Here is a 20,606-nt window from a genome sequence, read left to right as displayed (position 1 = left end):
GCCTTCCCTAGTAAAACAAGAAGTAGTTAACAAAAAAAAGCCTTCTCACAGCTAAGGTTTTGTTAGTTACATATGTTGTAACCCTACTTAGCACACATATTTGAGGAATCGTGGGGAGATATAGCGACCTTCCGGAACCTTACCTGTCAAATTCTCACAATATATATATATAAAGTTAGGTCTGAGTTATTGATATTTAACACCTTTACAAACTCTTCAAATTCTTCTTTAATGCTACCCCAAAGGATAAACACATCATCTAGGAATCTGAGACATAATACAATGGCCTACGACGATTTGTACATTTCATCAGAGAAAACGACCTCCTTCTCCCACCAGCCCCGGTAGAGAACAGAATAGGTAGGACCTAAAGTGATGTTATTTAGCTCCCTCCTAAAAAATTACACCATTCTTCAATTAATAGCTAAAAGTTCACGATTACCTATATCATAATTCTTCTCAGAAGGTGAGAATGTACAAGTGAAGAAGACACAAGGACATAAGTCAGTCAAGGAGATAGAGCCTTGGGAATACACAACACCTTCAACACCTGTTAACTTCAACAACAAGTGACATGAACGGTCAAGGTTGAACAAGGACTGGAGCTTCCATAAAACTTAAGAGACTCAAAGGATGAGAATTCCAATGAACTAAATCAGCTCCCTTTTTAGTGTGGTCAGTTAGAGGTTTTGCTATGGAAGAAAAAATATGAATATATTTCCTATAGTAGTTAGCTTGGAAATCAAGCTTGGAGAACCACCTTGCTCCAGAAATCTGATTTAGTAGGTCATGGTTGAGAGGAATTGTTGGGATGAAGATACTGTTTTTTAACTGTAATTTTGCTTAAATTACGGTAGTTAATACATGGTCTTATTCCTTTGTGTTTTTTTCTTAACTAAGAAAAACCCAGCACCCACTAGAGATGTGTAAGGACTGAACTTTGCGAACACTATCTTTAATATGATCCTTACTGGCTTGTCTCTTTGTACCAAAAAGATGGTATAACCACCCATTAGGGAGTTTAGAGTCTGGAAAAAGATCAAAAGCTCAATCATATGATCTATAATATGCAAGCAAATAAACCCCAGTCTCAAAGGAAACATCAGCAAAATCTAGTCTCAAATATAATCAGGCAAAGACAGAGTAGCAGTAGCAATGGCCAGAGATATGCATGATATGGCCGAACCGAAACGGCTATTATACTCTGGGTCTAGGGGATATCGTCACTCCATAGGGAGAGACCACCATATACAGTCCTATGAAAAAGTTTGGGCACCCCTATTAATCTTAATCATTTTTAGTTCTAAATATTTTGGTGTTTGCAACAGCCATTTCAGTTTGATATATCTAATAACTGATGGACACAGTAATATTTCAGGATTGAAATGAGGTTTATTGTACTAACAGAAAATGCGCAATATGCATTAAACCAAAATTTGACCGGTGCAAAAATATGGGCACCTCAACAGAAAAGTGACATTAATATTTAGTACATCCTCCTTTTGCAAAGATAACAGCCTCTAGTCGCTTCCTGTAGCTTTTAATCAGTTCCTGGATCCTGGATAAAGGTATTTTGGACCATTTCTTTCTACAAAACAATTCAAGTTCAGTTAAGTTTGATGGTCGCCGAACATGGACAGCCCGCTCTCAAATGATCTGAAAACAAAGATTGTTCAACATAGTTGTTCAGCGGAAGGATACAAAACGTTGTCTCAGAGATTTAACCTGTCAGTTTCAACTGTGAGGAACATAGTAAGGAAATGGAAGACCACAGGGACAGTTCTTGTTAAGCCCAGAAGTGGCAGGCCAAGAAAAATATCAGAAAGGCAGAGAAGAAGAATGGTGAGAACAGTCAAGGACAATCCACAGACCACCTCCAAAGAGCTGCAGCATCATCTTGCTGCAGATGGTGTCACTGTGCATCGGTCAACTATACAGCGCACTTTGCACAAATAGAAGCTGTATGGGAGAGTGATGAGAAAGAAGCCGTTTCTGCACGTACGCCACAAATAGAGTTGCCTGAGGTATGCAAAAGCACATTTGGAGAAGCCAACTTCATTTTGGAAACAAAGATTGAGTTGTTTGGTTATAAAAAAAAAGGCGTTATGCATGGCGTCCAAAAAGAAACAGCATTCCAAGAAAAACACTTGCTACCCACTGTAAAATTTGGTGGAGGTTCCATCATGCTTTGGGGCTGTGTAGCCAATGCCGGCACCGGGAATCTTGTTAAAGTTGAGGGTCGCATGGATTCCACTCAGTATCAGCAGATTCTTGAGAATAATGTTCAAGAATCAGTGACGAAGTTGAAGTTACGCCGGGGATGGATATTTCAGCAAGACAATGATCCAAAACACTGCTCCAAATCAACTCAGGCATTCATGCAGAGGAACAACTACAATGTTCTGGAATGGCCATCCCAGTCCCCAGACCTGAATATCATTGAACATCTGTGGGATGATTTGAAGCGGGCTGTCCATGCTCGGCGACCATCTAACTTAACTGAACTTGAATTGTTTGTCCAAAATACCTTTATCCAGGATCCAGGAACTGATTAAAAGCTACAGGAAGCGACTAGAGGCTGTTATCTTTGCAAAAGGAGGATCTACTAAATATTAATGTCACTTTTCTGTTGAGGTGCCCATACTTTTGCACCAGTCACATTTTGGTTTAATGCATATTGCACATTTTCTGTTAGTACAATAAACCTCATTTCAATCCTGAAATATTACTGTGTCCATCAGTTATTAGATATATCAAACTGAAATGGCTGTTGCAAATACCAAAATATTTAGAACTAAAAATGATTAAGATTAATAGGGGTGCCCAAACTTTTTCATAGGACTGTAGATGTGTGGAGTCTTATTAAGCCATGAGCGCTCCACTGCAAAGGAACATGATAAGAATATGCAAATCTGACTTCCATGATGTAATTAGGATGCCAGTGACTCAATTATGCACACCAATAGAGGGCGCTGACTGAGAATGTGCAAGTCTGTCTTCCATGATGTAATTAGGAAGACAGAGTCTCAGTCAAGCAAGCCTATAGAGGGTTATAGAGCTCCCTTTAACATCATGCCGACTCTGGGTCTATTTAGACCCCTGAGAATAATAAGCAGAGGCTCAGAAGAGGTACATAAAAACAGTGTTACTCACCTCTCCTGAGTGACACCCTATTGTCTTTGGTACTTCTGATTGATATCAGAGACGGCTGAGGCTTGTGATTAGGCCTCAGCTTTGTGTGGTGTTACGACACATAGATACAAGTGTTACAATGCTGCGTGACCCATGTGACTCAACTCAGCGGTCCCTGACTTCAAGCAGAACCGCCAAAGAGAACAGGGAGTCGCGTCAGAGCACAGGAAATGTAAGTAACCATGTTTTTTATGTTTCATCACCTCCTCTGGGCCTCCCCTTATTATACTCTGGGGTCTGAAGAGATATAATATAATATAACACTAAAATAATAGCAGTTTTAGTTTGAATGTGTTCGATCTGAACAAAACTAAAACTATTATAATATACGAAGCAAGTACAAAATCACATCAGTTATCCTAGTTTATGTACAGTTTCGGTCATTCATCGGTTAATCACCCAGCCATAATTTGAAGCATTAAAAATTCCATTTACCCACATCCCCGTCTCCAAGCTATAATAGTATTATGGGTCTGTAACTAAGGAAACCACAAAACAAAATGTGTAGCTACATTCTCAGGTATAAAAAAAGGAAATTTACTCCGTATAATACCTACAATAGACATTAAAGGTGTAGAAAACCGTATACTGCACTGGAAATGAGTTATCAATTGTGATCACGTGGACTAAACTTGAAAGAGGTATCAACAGTATAGCCAACATCTGAGCAACACGCAAGTCCAGAAAGTTAACCACTGAAACACAGTCAACAAAAGCGTTACCTGAAATGGCATACTGATAAAATAATTCCTTTTTGTAGATGATGGGACATACCTGACTGTCTAGGTGGTCTTCCTGAAAACCATCTAGGCACTGGATACTGTGATACAGTTTTTAAGATTATGACCAGCATATTCACAGTAAAAACACAGACCCCGCTTCTGTAACAAATCTACATAGAGGGGCGGAGCCTGATGGCAGCTTAGACCCACAGCTCCATCACAGCAGCCTTGTAAAATACTTCTGTCGGAGCCCTACCTATCTCCAAAAGCTTTTTCAAAAAGACTTTATCTCAAGCACTTACCCAGCACTAGCTCCTGTGATTTCCGAACTTGCTGAACTAAAATCCGATATCCTTAAGGTTGGCAATAGCGTAGAGGCGCTAGAGGAAGCTCAGTTTGAACATAAGCTGAGGCAAGATGGCCTCTTCAAAGAACTGGAGATACATACAGATCACCTGAACCGCGCCTACTTTATGCTCAAAGATTTAGAAAATCGAAACCGTAGACGTAATGTCCGTATCAAGGGACTTCCTGAATCCTACGGTCCGGATGTTCTCAGGCAAGTTGTCAGCTCCATGTTCAGAGATTTACTTAATGATGAGGAGGGCTCGGATATATCCATAGAGCGAGTCCATAGAGCATTAAGGCCCAAGCCTGCAGACACTGAACCACTGAGGGATGTAATCTGTGGACTTCTCTCTTCTATTGATATCACTATGATTCTTCGGGCTGCTAGAGACAGATCTGAGATTAATTATGATGGCACTCCAATACAGCTTTTCCAGGACTTGGCTCCATCTACATTGCAGAAATGCAGAGCAACTACGTCCCTTGCTGGAAGCCCTCAGAGCTAACAATCTATCCTATGCCTGGACGTTTTCTTTTGGCATCTCTGTGCAAAAGAATAGCAGAAGAATCCAGATCTAGACTCCCCAAGACCTGGAAGCAGCTTGGCCGCTACTTGAGATCCCTCCCATTCAGCTTCCATCTTAGCTGCCAGTTGTCTCCACACCGACATCCATGTCTCCAGGACCTAGGCCTAGAACACCGAGGTGCCCATCACGCTTCAAGTCGCCCTGTAATCGCCAGCCGATGAGACAACTGGAGTATACACCAAAGTCCCTGCAGCGTCCAGCCAACTGAAGGACATCTCAGGTTTTTTATAATAGGCTGTTATGTTTTCACCTCGTGACTCCTCTCTTATCAGTATTTTTGAGCTCGCTGGGATGGCCATATGTAGTGCCCCCCCTGGGAGTCCTGGATGGTTGGTACTCGGTCCTACACCTTCTCCCTCCCCCCCCCCTTCTATTCTCTTGAACAGCCAAAAAGAATGTATATTGAATTGAAAATTGCCTTACAAAAGCCCACTGTGCTCCTTGACTAGTGTATAAGCTCTTGTCTTAAACCTGGGTTTCTCCATATATGTTAAGGTTTGTTTCTCAGAAATTAGAGGTTAAATACAGGGTTGCATTTTGAGCAGAACTTTCTCTGCTACCCTCTGTTCATATATTTTGGCTCTAAGTGTATAGTTGGGTCATTGCCACTGAGCCTAGAAGCACTTAATTTGCAAGTTACGAACTAGTTTTAATTGTTTGTATTTATTATGTTGTCTACCCTATTTTCTTTAACATACCACTTACCCCTCCCCCTCCTCTCTCTCTCTCCTCCTACACTGACTTAATACCTGATACTCCTTAACCCTATTCTGAACTGACCAAGTACTCCTTCCACATCCAATGTCTGAACTGATCTGTACCTCCTTTAACGTAAAAGGACTCAATACACCCAATAAAAGACATCATGTACTACATCTCCTACAGAAACTTCGTATGGGCATTGCCTATCTATAGGAAACACATTTTAAAAGCTCTAAGTTACCAGCTCTCCCCATCAAACAATTTACTCACTGGTTCCATGCCATCAACCCAACTTCAGCATCCAAAGGAGTCTCCATACTAATCCACAAGTCAATTCCCTTTGTATACCATAAGCAATATCAAGACCCAAAAGGCTGTGTCCTTTTCTTAAAGGTTCCATAGCATCCGCTCGTTATACGCTGGCAAATTTATATGCCCCCCACAAGGGTCAAATCCCCTGGATTATGAAAATACTATAACTTCTAAAGTCATTTGCTGAAGACTCAATTTTGTTTGGAGGCGATTTAAATATTGCACTTAATCCTTTAATGGACTCCACGTCAACTACTACCCCCCACCCTCAAAAACTGCTTGGCAGGTTAACTGCAGAATTAAGAGAACTAGCTCTACTCGATACCTGGCGCACCCCACAAGTAGAGATTATTCATTTTATTCTCCAACGGGCAGATGCTATCATAGGCTAGATTATGTCCTATGCTCCACGTCCTCCCTAGATAATATACTCTCTTCTGATATAGAGACCACAGCTATCTCTGACCATGCGCCAGTCACCACTGTTTTTCATTTTGGCAATATACCTGCTAAAGCTTGGAATTGGAGATTAAATGACTCTTTGTTAGACTCAATCAAACTGCAATCTCAACTTGCTGAATTCTTTGAACTAAACAAAACACCCGGTATGTCCCCAACAATTATTTGGGAATCCCATAAATCTTTTATAAAAGGTGTCCTGATAGCTATGGGCTCAAAAATGAAAAAAGACAGACAAAAAGGACAGACAAAAAGTCAATTGCCATTGAAAAGCAAAAAACACTCCACGCTGAGAGAGAAGCTTATCTCAATGCTTGATGCCAAAGCAGCTAAGAAATACCTTCGATACCAACATCTCTTGTATACACACGGCGACAAGGGCAGCCGCCTTATGTCCAACCTGATAAAAAGAGCAAAGGCCAAATCATATGCTTACAAATTAACTACCCCCTCAGGTGCCACGATAACTGATACCAAGGACATTGCAAATGCGTTTGTGGACTTCTAAACAGAACTCTACAATATAACTTACCACAAAATGAGAACCCACTACTTGAACCTCATGCCCAGTCTGCAATCCAGACATTCCTGAGTAAAATTGACCTACCTTCCATTCCAACTACTGCTGCTGAACAACTCACTTTCCCTATCACCTTAGTAAAAGTTAAAGAAATTGTGAACAGCTTCCATCCAGGAAAAAGCCCAGGACCAGACGGCCTTTCTCTCTTGTATTACATAAAGTTTGGAGAAATTTTAGCACCGCAATTAGTTGAGTTGTGTAATGCACTAATGCAGGGTGCCAGACTTCCTAGACAAGCGCAGGAGGTGCATATATCTATCATTGCCAAAGAGGGGAAAAATCCACTATTATTCAGTAGCTATAGACAATATCATTGTTGAATGTTGATATTAAAATGTGGAATAAAAATCTTGCTAAAAGACTAGGAAAAATTCTCCCTGTGCTGATCCATTCAGAGAAATCTGGTTTTGTCCCTGGTAGGGAGGGCAGGGATAATACGGCCAAACTTTTACCAATCTTAACCCACGCCAAACGCACTAAACAGAAACTTGTATTTTTAGGGGTTGGCCCTGAAAAAGCGTTTGACCATGTAAATTGGCAATTCCTCAGGGCTACGTTAGAGAAATTTATTTTCCTCCTGTTTTTATTTCTGCTATCTTCACACTCTATGCCTCCCCTCATGCTTCCATCAAGGTCAATGGCACATTCTCACCCACATTTAATATCAAAAATGGTACCCGCCAAGGATGCCTACTTTCACAGGCCTTATTTGTGTTAGCATTAGGGGGCATTCACACGGAGTAACGCCGGGCGTGTATCACAGCCGTACACGCCGGCGTTACGGCAGACTGCCGAACACTTCCCATTCACTTCAATGGGAGCGCTCGTAAACGCCACTGTTACGAGCGCTCCCATTGAAGTGAATGGGAAGTGTTCGGCAGTCTGCCGTAACGCTGGCGTGTACGGCTGTGATACACGCCCGGCGTTACTCCGTGTGAATGCCCCCTTAGAACCATATCTTTAGGCAGTCCGACAAGACCCATCTATCAAAGGAGTCACGATCAACAAAAAATACATACTACAGCCTTTGCCAATGATATGTTGTTCACATTGACCTCACTTTGATATCTTTAATGGATACCTATGGGTCTCTGTCAAACTACAAAGTTAATTTCGATAAATCGGAAATTCTCCCTATGAATCTCTCTCAAGCAGACATTACCACTTTAAAAAGATTGACTTCCTTTGCGTGGGCCCAAACCCATTTTAAATACCTAGGTATTCTACTTACAAAAGATGTCTCTGACCTGTATGAAATAAACGTCACCCCACTTCTGAAAGAAATAAAAACGACTTTGGAATCTTACTCCAAACTCCCTATTTCATGGTTCGGATGAAAAAAACCTAATACAAACGTATGTCCTACCAAAATTTCTCTACAAACTTTCCATGCTTCCTATTTACAGACTCTACCTGCTCAGGAGGCTGAGGGCCTTCGGAGTCCAGGGGACACTTCTTAGGGCCTTCTTCAACTCTGTGGTTGCCTCAGCCATCTTTTCCGGTGTGGCCTGCTGGGGAAGCAGTATATCAACCAGGGACAGAAATAGACTTGACAGGCTGATCAGGAGGGCCAGCTCTGTCCTGGGGAGCCCCTTGGACCCAGTACAGGTGGTGGGTGACAGAAGGATACTGTCTGTGGTGACCTCCATGCGGGGGAACAAATCCCACCCCATGTATGGGACCCTGATGGGACTTGGCAGCACTGTAAGCGACCGTCTGCTTCACCCCAAGTGTGAGAAGGAGCGCTATCGCAGGTCCTTCCTTCCAACCGCGACCAGGCTGTATAATCTACATCAGACCAAACGAAGAGCTCTCCGCACAGAGAACTAATGATTATGAGGATGATCATGAGGTCTTCCTCTTTCTCTTCTGTTTTTCCTTAGCTGCCATGGACTCCTAGTATATCTTCTCTTCTCAGCTTATCTGTGTCTACGTCTGTAACATATTACTCTGTATTATCCTGTATCTGTATTACTATGCTGCTGTAACACGCTGAAATTTCCCCAAGGTGGGACTATTAAAGGATTATCTTATCTTATCTTATCTTACATACCAGCCATATTTTTGTAGAAAGATACGTACCATTTTCTCATCATTCCTATGGAACCGAAAGAGACCAAGAATCTCTTGTTTTAGAAAAGCACCATCATTAGACGCAACCTAACCACTTTTGAACAACATTGGTTGTCTGCCCGACCAGAAGTACTTTGTAGAATCTCAGATATGATGAAACCCCCCTCTCCCTCTCTGTTTCTACACTAACTTCTCTCCTCTACTCCCCCCCACCCCTCTTACATTCTCATTTTCTACGTTACGCCAAGTATTGGTACAAATTGTCTCTTGTTGGTTTGCTTACCTTCCAATTTACTGAATGGACTCTCGAATGCTAAACAACAACTTTACTTTGCATGCCAATGGACTAGATTGTTTCATATAACCTTTTATATCTCAGAGACTCTATGTTCATGAGTTACTTTGCATTCAGTTACTGTAAAAAATTGTACAATTAATGTATGAAATAGAAATGTGTATTAACAAAAAAAAAAGTCTACATAGTAGATTCTAGCTGCATAGAGTGGACTCAAATGGAGGCAAAGGAGACCAAAGATCATTCACATTCACATAAACGCCAGACTAATCATATAGCTATTGTCATGGTTTCTTCCAAAGATGTCTAACTAGAAACCATGATAAACTCACAAGGCAGATCAAAACCAGGGGGACGAATCAGAAGAGTGAACTTGTCCAGGCCAAAAGGTAGTCTGAGTGGTAATGTCAAAGCCAAAATCAGAAGACAAACAGATTTTTGGTAATAAACCAAAGGTAAAAATTAGAGCAGTTCAGCACAAGCAATTAGGGTAGCCTTAGTAAAGTAGAACCAAGCAACAGGCACCTGGATACGCAGGAACAGGGTTTAAACAGAAACTAAACTGAGAATCCTGAGAGTTTATTTCTCCAACTTGTCTGTCCACAACATCAACCGTTGTCAACGGTCCTGACAAAAATTGAAAGGTTAGCCTTACATTACTTTACTTTGTATGGTCAGCTTTATTCCCATTTATGTCACCAGAGACTAATCCTACATGAGCAACTGCCTCCCCATTGAAGTTCAGAAGTGGAAATTTCTCCTTCTTGGAATTGGTACGGATTCCAGATCTTCAATGATAAATTGGATATAATATGTCTGATTGGCGTATCATAAAAGTCTTCTTGGGAAAACCAATTTAGGGTCTTAGAAAAATTATAGCTAAGCAGTAGTGGAGTTTCTTTGGTAAACAATATGCTGTAATAATTTCATCACTTGCCATTTTGCAATGAACTTGGCCATCTGTATCCTTTATTCTTGCCTTGTTGTTTCACATCTGCCAACTGACAAATAATATAGGCAAGGTTTGAAGTTATATGTTAGTAGCTTAGGTTTCCTCTTGAGGTAATGGTCTCAAATAAAGGTCATTCAAATGCAAATTACAATAGTTCTCAAGATGAGCTGCCATGCATCAAAGAGTAAGATCAAAGGCTGGGTGCATAAAAAAAAAGGCCTAAGAGATATTTGCAAAACATTTTTTTACATATGGTATTTGATCAAAACAACGTAAAATGAAATAAATAAATAATGTCATTCACATCAAACAGTTACATTCTATATGTAAATAATGATTTTGATCGACTTTTTTTTTTCATATACATCACAAAACATCACAGGGTACTTCAAACCTAGAATGATAACCCTCGTTTATGGAAAACACACAGTCACTCCCGTCTTAATCATTCATGAAGCAACGCTAACTAGATTAGTGTGTACAGTAGGGCTTCACAATGTATATTACAATTATCCTGCTGTACGTTATCTTCTATACAGAAATGAAAGCCACAGCGCATCATTGTGAACAGTGCTTCTGATGCCAGTTAATATGTAAATATATTATAATGTATCAGTGTGGTGAATGTATGAGCAATCAGGTTTCCAGGGCATACACTGGAGCCATAGGAGGATAAAAGTATGACAGAGTAAAGAATAATGCAACCCTCAAAAGGTTTTTCTCCGGGGAATAAACTGGGTACTAGTAGTTTACGATTGGAAAAGTCTTAACTTAAATTTACAAAATAAAATTTGATTTCAAATTCTGGACAGCGGATTTAAGTTTATTCGATTGAGAATGAAAAAAATGGAAATCAATTGTGTATAAAGAGATTCTAGTTGGGGCATCATGGGGGGCATGGCTTGACAAGTCAAGGAATAGATGCTGCAATGGTTTACTCTGTGTCTCACTCTGTGCCCTTCTCATCATGACCACAGATCACATCCAAGAAGTGAATGGATGATGAGGAAGTCGTTGGCAAGTCCTAAGCCGTGAACCAACAACTTGCTGCATTCTGACTGTTGCCATCACCACCTTCCCCATCGAAAGTGACATTTCTGCACCTTGGGATAAAGTAGTAAATGTTACCTCTTATATTGTAAAAAAGGTTATATGGGGGCAATAAAGCTTACTAATGCATTATTTGCACTTATACTAATTATTATATTAAATATGATTATTAGAGATGAGCGAACAGTAAAATGTTCGAGGTTCGATATTCGTTTCGAGTAGCCCCTCAATATTCGACTACTCGAATCGAATATCGAACCCTATTGTAGTCTATGGGGGGAAAATGCTCATTTCAGGGGTAGGCAACGTTCGATCAAATTATACTTACCAAGTCCACAAGTGAGGGTCGGGCTGGATCCTCCGAGAAGTCTTCTCCGTGCAGCATCCCCGCGGCATCTTCCGGCTCTGAATTCACTCTGCCAGGTATCGGGCCTGGGCAGAGCTGACTGCGAATGTCCACACTACAAGCGGACATGCGAAGACTTCTAAAGGTAGGAGAAGAACCAGCGTTGATTGGCCGACTGTATAGCATTCGGCCAGTCAATGCTGGTTCTGCATCAAACTTTTCCATTCGAATAGTGAGTGGTACTTGATCGACTACGAATATTTCGAATACCGTAGTATTCGATTGAATACCTACTCGCTAATCTCTAATGATTATCTTAACGGAAAAAACCCTTTAACTGCTGGACTATCTAGAGCACTGAAAACCTGGAGTCAGCTAAGTACTGCGTAACCCTAGCTGATTTTGGGAAAGGTGCGTGCTGTGTGGTAGGTAAATTAAGTAAGTTTTATTACAGATCTTCAACTTACCTCACTTATGTTGCACATTTGCCCATTTTCATCGATTATACTTTCATTGGATGTTTATTTTTAAGATCATGTATATACCCATATATTGGGTAAATGTGTAAAAGGCTTGTGAGGGCTAATAAATGAGTCGTATACATGTCTGAGTCATCATGTGCAAATCAGCAAGATGTAACTATAAAATACTGTAAAATGAGAACACATCTTTGACATATTTCCTATATCTGAGAACTTATTTATGTCTGCATAATATATCCTTTCCGCTTCCAACTAATGGATGACTACATTGATTCAATGAGATCATTGATGTTCTCCACAAATTCATTCAGTTTCATTTTAAGTTGAGTCTGCAAAATATTCAGAAGTTTACTCTGTCATATAATTTTCTAGAGTAACACACTGTAATCTAGTAAAGAATGGATGGCCGGTATAGGTAGGCCTAAGCTGGCTTTCTTCCACCACTAAAGAATGTCCCCTGGTCCTTTGGACACTTCTTGGACAGAATAAATTATGTATCAGTTCTTTGTACAGAACTTCCTGATAAGAGGGGAAGCAGGTGCAGCAGATAGCCTACTAACTGGATGCCTAAAGTGATGCCCGGCCATGGCAGAAATTGGGGAGGCAAAGACATCCACTAAACAGAACTGGGGAAGATACAGGGATAACATCTTACAAGTCAAATATGTTAAAATGATTTTCTGTCCTAAAATATTGACAGACTATTTTAAAAATAAAAAAGGGGGGGTATATCCCCCAATATTTGTACTCCAATTAATAGGAGCCAGTACAAAACTTTACGGAACTGCCAATTTGAGGCTTGCTTTGCTATCTGGATGAACATTTGGGAACTACTAAGTGAGCATCACTATGCAAACAACACTATGGCACTAGAGTCAAAATGTCTACTATATTTCTATAGTGTGAAGACTATTTAACACTGTATTTGGTATGACTTGAATGCGTTGTTTGGCGGCAACAGATTTTAAACAACAGGCTTATTTAATAGAGTATATGATTATGGACCAATATGTAATATGTAATACCTCCCAACTTTTGAAGAACAGAGCGCCGTTACAAATTTAGCTCCGCTCAATTTTATGTTGACTCCGCCCATTCTCAGTCATTTTTTGTGTCCCTACACAGTATAATCCTCCTACAGTCACCCATAAATTATATGCCCCCCCTCCATCTCTCCCCCAGTTTCATATACGCCATACTACGATATACTCCATCTGCCCAGTTTCATGTCCCCCCATCTCTGCCCCCAGTTTGATGTCCCCCCTCCATCTGTGCCCCAGTTTCATGTCCCCCCTCCATCTCTGCCCCCAGTTTCATGTCCCCCCCTCCATCTCTGCCCCCAGTTTCATGTCCCCCCTCCATCTCTGCCCCCAGTTTCATGTCCCCCCCCTCCATCTCTGCCCCCAGTTTCATGTCCCCCCCTCCATCTCTGCCCCCAGTTTCATGTCCCCCCTCCATCTCTGCCCCCAGTTTCATGTCCCCCCTCCATCTCTGCCCCAGTTTCATGTCCCACAAACAAAGTTAGATATCTCATAGGTGTACCAAATGGACAAACTTAAACAAAATACAGGGTACACTAAAATATAACTTTTATTGTATATTTAAGTCAGTAAAGCTAAAACTATCTAGTCAATAGCTAACAATCAATAGGGCAAGTGTCAGTGACTAGATACAGTCAGTGTCTAATTCTCACAGTGTGTGTCTAGCTATAGGCTTGCATAGGGAGGCTGTGTGATTTTTGCTTGTATCCTAGTCAGGGACTAGCGCACCTGCCCTAACCCCTGTAGCACTGAAGCCCCAGCACACACAGACACATCAAGTCAGCTGGACATTCGATCTCAGCAAACCACTAGACTTGAGGGTAGATAGTAGGTTATAGGTAACCCCCATAACTAAACCCTAGTCACTGTACACACATACATATACTCAGCACATTTACACATCACTTGAAACACATAACATCGGCCTGACACGTTTCAACTGTTAGGAATACAGTTCGTCAGAGGCCACCATATATTTGAAGCGAACCAGTAATGCAATATAGAGAGTGCTTGATAGCGGGCGTAACATGCCCTGCAGCCGGATGGCTATGATTGTAAGCCGTGAGTGCTGCTTCAAAAGGCCAGCTTAATAAAGCCCTGGCCACACCCCACTTCACTGACGTCAACGGAGGTGTGCCCAATACACTTCTGAACACCCCCCTGACGTAGGACTAGGCTCCGCCCATTGGGGTGTGCCAATATCACATGGGACAAAAAGCGTCCCTAGTAACCTCCGGCTCACCATCGCGGCTATGATTTTAACAGGAATAAGAAGAACAAGCGCATTGATGTGATCACTGATCACACCCAAGGTAATCCCCAGACAAACGATCCAGTCATAGTGGCTCACGTATTACACTCTCTATTCTATGGATGACATAAAGTAAAACCTGTAACAGGGTAACAGAGTAGCAGCCGGCTTCATGTCTCAATTAACCCTATCAAGACTAACTGATAGGGTTCAAAAAACATTAGCGCTTTTCTCCTGGTCCATATACTATGCTGGAGCAAAGAAAACTAAAAACACCTAAAAAAAAGCTGTGTCAAAAAACCATTTCCTAATTCAATGGGTTCCTTTTTCTGCTGCGAGGGAGCTCATTTGTGTACTGAAGAAAACCGGGATTTCTACCGAACGCGGAAAAGACAAGGTAGGAGAAGAATAGCCGTTTTTAAGGCTTAAACGAGATGGTTTCCTATACTTGGTGCTTTTTTTCTGATGGTGCCTGTTGTCTACAGTACTGCATTTCGGTTGTGATAAAGATGAGAAAACATCGACGATATTTAATATAATTTATTTTTTTATTTTTTAAAATTTATTTAGGGGCCACACGGTGGCTCAGTGGTTAGCACCGCAGCCCTGCAGCACTGGAGTCCTGGTGTTCAAATCCCACCAAGGGCATAAAACCATCTGCAAGGAGCTTGTATGTTCTCCCTGTGTTTGCATGGATCTCCATCCCATATGCTAAAAAAGATATAATGATAGGGAAAAATGTTGTGAGCTCTATGTGGGGCTCACAATCTACATTAAAAAAAAATTATTTTTTTTTTTTGTGTAAGTTCACATCCTTACACACTCTTGCACATTGTTATTTTTTTAGATCGTATTTGATTTTTTCACTTTATATTTAATATTATCAATATTCACATTTTTCACTTTTTATGGGTATTTCACTTTCACATTATCCATATGAATTTTCATATGGTCTATTGATGTATTCTTGCACATTTCTTTGTATGTTTTGTCAATATTTAATATATGTATTTTTATGCAGATTATTTATATATACTCTTTTATTAACTGGTACTTGACTAGATGTTTTTGTCATTATTTGATACATGCATCCTTATGAGGATTATTTGTTTGTATATATATATTCTCCATAGTGCCGATACAGAACTGTCACCATCTATGCTTCAGCGCCCCATGCGTTTAACTATAATATGGCTTGCTACTTACCTATTCACGATAATTTTTTTCATCTCTGTGTCTTTTTGATATAACTTTATTGAACTTGGTGGATGCGGTGACGTCATCGCGTTACGCGTGCGCGATGGCGTCGCTGGTGAGTCACATTATGTTCTGAGTGCTGCCGGCGCGCACGTGTTCAGCTTCTCATTCAACTTTATTTAGATATGGACACAGTCTGGCGACGTCGTCGCGTTACGCGTGCGCGATGACGTCACCAGGAAGTAATAATAATAATAATAAATTTTATTTCTGTAGCGCCAACATATTCCGCAGCGCTGTACAATTTGTAGGGTTCAAATACAGACAGATACATAACAAAGAAAGTCATTTCACACAATGGGACTGAGGGCCCTGCTCGCAAGAGCTTACAATCTATGAGGTAGAGGGGGTGACACAAGAGGTAACAGGGGCGGTATTGCTTATGCAGAGGTCAGACACTTTTGTAATAGAGGTGACTGTCATTACACAAACATAAAACTTTATGAGCTGTCAACAGTCATGTCCTTTAACATGTGGATGGAGCTTGGACAGATAAAGTTATCTTGAGATGACATATCATGTGGGGAAATGTGGGAGCGGGGACAGAGGAGGGTTACATTTTGGGGATTCTAATTACAGTACGGAAGGATTTACATTAGGAATTGTGATAGGCTTGTCTGAAAAGATGTGTCTTTAGTTTGCGTTTGAAGCTGTAGAAATTGGTTGGAAGTTAATCTGATTGTCCGGGGTAGAGCATTCCAGAGAAGTGGTGCAACTCGGGAGGTGTCTTGTATACGAGCATGGGAGGTTCTGATAATAGAGGATGTAAGTGTTAGGTCATTGAGTGAATGGAGAGCACGGGTTGGGCGGTAGACAGAGATGAGGGAGGAAATGTATGGAGGTGCGGCATTATGGAGAGCCTTGTGGATGAGGGTGATAAGTTTATATTGTATTCTATAATGAATAGGCAGCCAATGTAGTGACTGGCACAGACCGGAGGCATCGCTGTAGCGTCTAGCCTGATAGATGAGCCTGGCCGCTGCATTCAGAATAGATTGTAGAGGGGAGAGTTTAGTGAGGGAAAGACCGATTAGTAAGGAGTTACAGTAGTCAAGGCGAGAATGAATCAGAGAGACAATAAGTGTCTTTAGTGTATCTCTGGTAAGGAAAGGGCGTATTCTGGAGATGTTTTTGAGGTGGAGGTGACATGAACGTGCGAGTGATTCAATATGAGGGGTGAAGGAAAGGTCTGCGTCAAATATGACCCCGAGGCAGCGGGCATACTGCCTAGGAGTTATAGTAAGGCCTGAGACTGCAATGGATATATCAGGGACAGATCTATTAGATGGTGGAAACAGTAGTAGTTCAGTCTTGGAGAGATTTAGTTTCAGATAGAGTGAGGACATGATATTTGAGACAGCAGAGAGACAGTTGCTGGTGTTCTGTATGAGTGCAGGGGTGATGTCACGGGAAGATGTGTATAATTGGGTGTCATCAGCATAAAGATGGTACTTGAAGCCAAGCAGCCGTTGATTTGTGTGGGTTTGGGGCGCTGTCTGGCACCAGGAGTAGGTAGTTTTTGTAATTTTTTTGTATTCTACCGGTCCATATATATCGCGCCATTACTATTAAGATCACGCCTCTTGATGAAGCTGTCCAGGCGAAACGCGCGTCAGGCGTATCATTCTTAGTCTCACCTTTGGTGGGCAGAATTTCCCCCTGACTGGTGTTTGGGAGAGAGGTATATCAGGTTAATATACTTCCATATACGACATTGTATGATTTGTTATTTTGCGCCAGTACATGTAAGTTTTGGGCACAGGATAGTCTGGAGCAAGCAACATAAAGTCTGGCCCTGTGCATGACAGTTTAGTAACTCCATGTGCCTCTTATTAATAGCAATTAACCCCATAATGTCCCTCACATTAACCCCTGTGTAAGAGTTACTGATAGAGATGAGCGAGTACTGTTCGGATCAGCCGATCCAAACAGCACGCTCGCATGGACGTAGCCGGCATGCGGGGGGTTAAGCGCGCCGGCTACGTCCTCATTTCTATGGAGCGTGGTGTTTGGATCGGCTGATCCGAACAGTACTCGCTCATCTCTAGTTACTGATATGTGAGAGACTTGGAGGTAATAATTAAGTATCTTCATTACTGAGGTCTTTTATTAGTACCTCCATATGTCTCACATATTAGTAACCTTTATATGGGGCACACAGGGGTTAATATGAGGGACATGATGGGGTTTATTCCTATTAATGTGAGGCACACAGGGGTTAATATGAGGGACATGATGGGGTTTATTCCTATTAATGTGAGGCACATGGAGTTACTAACACTAAACTAATAACCCCAAATGCCGGACATTAATGAGAATAGGAACTAAAGGAAGGTACCTGTGTGTTTTTCAGTTTCACTTTGCTAGCAGCTTCCTGTCCTCCTCGGGGTGCAGATGGCAGGAGCAATCACTATAGCAGGTAAGCAGAGACTTGAGCGATTAAGCCCCACCACCTGGGTTTCCTACACCCCTCTCAAAGGGGAGTGTCCTTATGCCTCAGCTCTAGCAGAGCACTGAAGAGACTCGGACTTCATTTAACTCTTGCAGGTCCTGTGCTGCTGGTGTGCCAGTGAAATATGGCAGGAGTGCCACTCTTGGCACGTGTGCCAGGGGTTTCAGACCTCTGCTGTAGGGGGTAATATGAATTTTGTGGCTTGCTATGGTCCAAAGTGTGTGAGATTGCTGAGATAGTGATGTGAGTTTGGGTTTTGTGGGGGTCCTGGAAAAAACGTATGTGCGTTATTGTGACGAAAAGTAGCCTATTGCGCAATCGAGTGTAGTGACTATGTTTGTGGAAAATTTCAGCCAAATCGGTGGAGCGGTTTTTGCGTGATTGACCGCCAAACATCCGAACATCCAAAGTCACAAACCCACAAACATTTCACATTTATAATATTAATAGGATGTTGTATTTTTTATTCATACATCTATTTATAGCATTTCCCCTAGAGGGATTCTTGTTCTGTCCATTTCATCTGTGAGAGGATTCTGGTATTTGTTCACCACTGCGTGAACTGTTTTCCTTTTCCCCTTGTGTTTTATTGTTATTTAATAAATATTTCTATTTTTAGTAGTACATTTTGTAGTGTCTCTGTTTTTTGGTGTGTTGTATCTCTATGTGTTAGTCAGAAAAAATTGCATTTTAATGATAGGATCCCTTTAACATTGCACTGTGTAAAAGTTAGAAAGTTTTTATTTAACTGCCTCAATGGACACTTGTGGAGATGGTAGCCGCATATTTCGTTTATGGTCATTGGCAGTATTTGTGACAAAATTCTCTTAGGCTGGGTTTGCAGTGGGTTTTTTGGACCAGATTTTGCCGCAGAATCCTTCTCAGAATCTGGGTCAAAAAACCCACCTCCCATTGTCTTCAATGGGAAGCGTTCACTTCCTTTTTCCGCGAGCGGTTACTTCCTACTCATGGAAAAAAGAAGCGAGCTGCCCTTTCTTGCCGCGGTTTCTGCAGTGGAATCCGCTGCAGAGTCGGCGGCGCGGCACTCTTCTCCCAACTAGGCCCATTCATTTGGGCTAATCCAGAGCGGAATGCCATGAGTGGATGCCGATGCAGTGCATCGGCATTCAGTCGAGGCTAGTCGTTTTTTGTCAAAATCCGGTCCAAAAAATCCTTTATGAACCCAGCCTTAGACTGTCTGGTCTTACATTACACCACTTATTAGTTGGCTTATTTTACAAAAGAATTTTGGCTCAAAAATGTGGAGCAATGGCTCAAATTTTGGCACAATTTCTGGCTCATAGTTTAAAGGGGCTCTATCAGCAAAATCATGCTGATAGAGCCCCACATATGTGTGAATAGCTATTCAGGCACCGTAAATGTTATATTAAACTAACCCCCCCCCCCCCCCCGTTTTAAAATAATACCCTAAAAAAGAATGTGATCTACTTACGCATCGTGCATGCTGGGTGCGCATTCAGGGTGTGTCTTCATCTTCATCCACGCCTCCTCTTCCTCCGGTCCTGTCCTCCTCCGGCGCTTGCGAACTGACATTGCTAAAAAAAAATGGGCTGGGCGCATGCACAGTAGCATACTGCTTCTACCACGGCTACTGCGCATGCGCCCAGGCCATTTTTTTATATGAATGTCAATTCGCGAGCGCCGGAGGAGGACGGGACCCGAGGACATCGGAGGAAGAGGAGGCGTGGATGAAGAAGACGGCGCACCCTGAATGCCCGCCCAGAGTGCACGATGCGTAAGTAGATCACATTCTTTTTTAGGGTATTATTTTAAAGCGGGGGGAGGGTAGTTTAATATAACTTTAGCGGTGCCTGAATAGCCTTTTTAAAGTCTATTCACGCATATGTGGGGCTCTAGCAGCATGATTTTGCTGATAGAGCCCCTTTAACATGTTAAGTCACATCCCCTTTTCAACAAGCCCCACCCACGTCATACAAGGCGCACACATGGTTATAAAGTGACTGAAACACATACAAAATAAGGTGTAAAGCACGGACACCACTTTTTTTGGCTGAAAATTTCCCCAGAATTCTGGTTCACATTTATTAATTTGTCCCATAGTGTTCTGATGTTCAAGTAAATTCTTTGGCCTCCACTAGATGAATGGGAGGGGGCAGCTTTGGATATTTTCAGTGGGGGGGGAGGGGCTTTTTCTGGAATATACAGTGATCATAGACCTCGGACCCAGAGCAAGCTTCACTGTACAAACCACACCTGTTCTCAAGCAAACCTCCCCTACTACATGTTCATCCTTGGAAGAACGCTGCCATTGTGGCATCCCTGTCTATACTAATAGATAACCAGTTATAAAGCTTCGAAATAATCTAGAACAGCATGGACAACCGTAATTGATGGCATACGTTGTTCTGCTTTGGCATACACAGCATACACCAATAAAAATGCCTTACTTCCGCCCTCAATAAACATGGCCGATCACAGGGGATTCGTCCTATCACGTGACCTTCACTACGCCCATACAAGCTA

This window comes from Leptodactylus fuscus, chromosome 1 (assembly GCF_031893055.1).
Source record: "Leptodactylus fuscus isolate aLepFus1 chromosome 1, aLepFus1.hap2, whole genome shotgun sequence".
Lineage (NCBI taxonomy): Eukaryota > Metazoa > Chordata > Amphibia > Anura > Leptodactylidae > Leptodactylus > Leptodactylus fuscus.
Note: the sequence above shows the minus strand (reverse complement) of the source record.